General features: G+C 38.9%; 1 pseudogene; it reads right to left on the bottom strand.

Annotated features, from left to right (window-relative positions):
* Nucleotides 1–275: 275 nt before the first annotated feature.
* LOC133254645 (zinc finger CCHC domain-containing protein 17-like) lies at nucleotides 276–1287 on the bottom strand (annotated as a pseudogene).
* Between the last annotated feature and the right edge of the window lie 2621 nt (nucleotides 1288–3908).

Here is a 3908-nt window from a genome sequence, read left to right as displayed (position 1 = left end):
AATGGTTTCCTGGCTGTGACCACCAGCTGTCACTTCTAACAGGGCAGAATCATTTTAAGGGAATGGAAAAAGTGAGCACCACTTCTTGCCGTGTTCTCCCTCATACTGCCATTCTCCCTCTGCCTGCGTCCTGGATGTAGCAGAGACCATCCACCAACCAGGACAGGGTAGGTAGGCCAACAGGGAGGGGCCAATCACTCTGTTCACCTACAGCCAGACTCACCCCTACAGCACTTCCTGTGGCTCTAGCCTGGACTCCTGTACAGGAATCTGGCTCTGGAAGTGGCAGCTGGAGAGGGTAATAAGACCTCCTGCTGCATGAAATTGGGTGAATGAATGGGTGAGCTGCAGGGGTCACTTGCAAAGCGACCAAGAGTGATAAGGAAACAACTCATTCAGGCAGATGCTTTTGAAACCTAACTCCTAAACTTGCCTGTGGCATGAAGAATGGCATCTCTCATGGGAGAGAAGAGGGTGAGAAGCCATATTCTCACTACTGAGTCTTTCTAGGAGCCAGGGCTTCAAACCACAGACTCCTGGTTCCTTCTCTCAACCACCCCCTCTACTCTCCACTCTCCTTGTGCTTCTTTGTCTTCTTCTTTGCTGACCTGCTGTCCTTTGATGTGTGCCTTGTCCTCTTGCCTGTATCACTCTCAGAGACTGAGCTGTCAGTCAGATGACTTCCTGTCTCTATGTTTACATTTCTCCTTTCTTTTTCTAGAAGAATTTCTCATGGGGTCAGGCTTTTCAAACTCTGTTGACTTTGCCTTTTCCTTCTCTTCCTCATAGGAGAGTACTTGGTCCCACCTGGTTGCATGAAACAATCCTTTGCAAAGTGGCTTTTACAGCAACACTTCTTGCAGGTGGTGTTCAGGACAGCCTCAAGGGTGATCTTCTGCCCAGTGTAATCCTGGAAGGACCGCCTCTGCCTCTCTTCTTGCTCAGTGATAATGTTTTTGGGATCAAGGTCCTTCCCAGTCCCTTAGTTGACAGACTTCATGGAGAAGGATAATTTTATCCTATCATTTTTTTCTCTCGGCCAGTAAACTTCATCCACACTTTGTCTCCAACATCTACTATCTCAGAGGGCTTATCCACGCAATAGGATGACATGTGAGTTCAAATCAGACCTTGCTTCTGACAGCCTGGAATTTTGATAAAGGCTCCATAGTCTATGACTTAGCAACCTCTCCTTGGAAAACAGTGTACAGAGCAGGCAAGTTCTCCATGGTCTCGGGTCTTCCTGAATTCATCCTTAATGTTCTATAGCTCCTCCATTTCTCTTCTGCTAAAGCTAATTGAAGTGTTTCAGTGTCAGCCTCTGGTCTTCCCCTTGCAGCATTAATGACAGATTTTTAATCACACAGAACTACCTCTTGTCCTTAAAGTATAATTCCAGAAATCAAGAATGGAAACCCATTATCCAAAAATATTGTATTTACTTCCTTAAATCATAATTTTCTTGGTTTCAAGGTCAGCTGTAGGACACAAATGAAAGAAAAGAAACAAAAAATAAAGCTGTATGTATGGAGGTATAAATTTAAATAATCTCATTTTATATATGTTTTATTATAGTAGTTAACATCTAAATTTATTTCCTACAATCAGCAAGAAATAAAGAGTTTGAGATTAAATCAGATTAGATTATATTTTGAGTATTCTGTTGGTCACTTTGTGCAATAAACGGGGGGAGTACATGCTATTTGTTTGAAGAACATCTGTCCTACCCTTGCAACAACATCAACATTCAAGTTAGTGCCAACAAGCCCAAGTGAATTGCTTTTGAAATGTCATGAGCCTACATTTCTCTTTCAAGGCCACTAACAGAAAAAGAATTTTTGAAAAATCACCAAAAGAAGATAAATCTGCAAAGGAAAATGACTAAAAGTCATGTAACACAGAAAAAATAGCATTCAAAACAGAGAAACATGATCATAAAAATCATTTAATAACTGAAAATGTACAATGTTATGTAAATCTAGGTTGCTTATTATAAAAAATAATTTATTGATTGAAATAAAATTCACTACTTGAAATATTTTGAATATTTCAGGTTGTGTTCCAGTTACCTTGATGTTAAGGAAAAAAGAATTTATATTTAAAAACTAGTTCCCACAAACAATTACCTCAAAGATAAAACACTTTAATATTATAATAACATCCTGGAAGAGTTATTGGAGCAAATTGTTGAAGTAAGATAAAACAGCAGGCATTATGGAATAAAAATAGTTTCCAGTAAAGAAGAGAAAATGAAGGGAGTTCACATATACTAAGCCTTGGTATAAAATACTGTGCTATACTCTTATTTCATTATTTTATTTTACCCCCTCCCCCTGAAAAATGAACACTGCTCTAGAGTTACAGGTGTGGAAGGCAAGGTTCAATGACAGTCCGTGAAAGAGCTAGAGATTTCTATCTCCAAAGTCCATGTTCTTTGCATGAAAGCATAAATATCTGGAGTTTAGCCTATCATATATTTTAAACAGTAAATAACAATTTCATGCCCAATATAATCATGAATAAGCTCCAGCACTATCTGAATCACCAGGGTGAATTCCCAGAGTTCATCAGGTCATTTTTATTTATAAAGATATTAACTTGATACTGAGAGTGTACATGCAGGAATCACGTCTTAGCAGCAGTGTATAAGTTTCCAATGAGGCACTTTGCCAAGGATACTTTGTTTTTCTCTTAACCATGGAGACTGGAAATGCAGAAAGGTGGTAAAATTTTTTGAATTAAGTAGATAATGAAAAATGCACATAAAAGATAAAAATTGTGGCATGTCCATGGGCGTCTGTACAATCTTAAGTGTATCTAAGACTCCTTAACCATCTCCAGAAATTCTAAAATAATCCATATATAGATAAGTCTGTGATACCAAATCAGTTCAGTTCAGTCGCTCAGTCCTGTCTGACTCTTGGAGACCCCATGGACTGCAGCACGCCAGGCTTCCCTGTCCATCACCAACTCCTGGAGCTTGCTCAAACTCATTTCTATTGAGTCAGTGATACCATCCGACCATCTCATCCTCTGTCATCCCCTTCTACTCCTGCCTTCAATCTTTCCCAGGATCAGGGTCTTTTTGAATGTGTCAGTTATTTGCATCAGGTGGCCCAAGTATTAGAGTTTCAGCTTCAACATCAGTCCTTCCAATGAGTATTTAGGACTGATTTCCCTTAGGACGGACTGGTTGGATTCCCTTGCAGTCCAAGGGACTCTCAGGAGTCTTCTTCAATACCACAGTTCAAAAGAATCAGTTCTTCAGCTCTCAGCTTTCTTTATAGTCCAACTCTCACATCCATACATGACTACTGGAAAAATCATAGCTTTGACTAAATGGACCTTATTTGCCTTTGACTCTGTAGAGGCAAATAATGTCTCTGCTCTTTAATATGCTGTCTAGGGCATAGCTTTTCTTCCAAGGAGCAAGTGTCTTTAAATTTCATGGCTGCAGTCATCATCTGCAGTGATTTTGGAACCCAAGAAAATAAAGTCTGTCACTGTTTACATTGTTTCTCCATTTATTTGCCATGGATACCAAATAGCAGCTATAATATTTACTTTAATGGTTAATTCTTCCAAATAAATGACCAAAAGTGTACCACTGTGACATTCAAAACTGTAGCATTCAAGATTTTTCATAGACAGCTCTTCCCTTTGCTGACTACCCATTCTCTTTACCCTGAATCATTACCTAAATCTTGCTTATGGAAACTGCACTAAAATAAACATTTAACTCAACAACTGAATATGGTCAAATCAGTACCTTACTGATTCTAAGGTAATTCAAGGGCTTAGAAATTATTACAGTATGTCTCTGATATATGCTTATTAATTTGGTTAACAGAGGGCAGATAGCTCTTTAAACAGTTTATGAAATACTGTTAAAAAAATTCTAGACCTTA

The sequence above is a fragment of the Bos javanicus genome, chromosome 1 (assembly GCF_032452875.1).
Source record: "Bos javanicus breed banteng chromosome 1, ARS-OSU_banteng_1.0, whole genome shotgun sequence".
In the NCBI taxonomy this organism is placed as follows: Eukaryota; Metazoa; Chordata; class Mammalia; order Artiodactyla; family Bovidae; genus Bos; species Bos javanicus.
The sequence above is the reverse complement of the archived record's forward strand: the minus strand, read 5'-3'. Positions and strand labels throughout refer to the sequence as shown.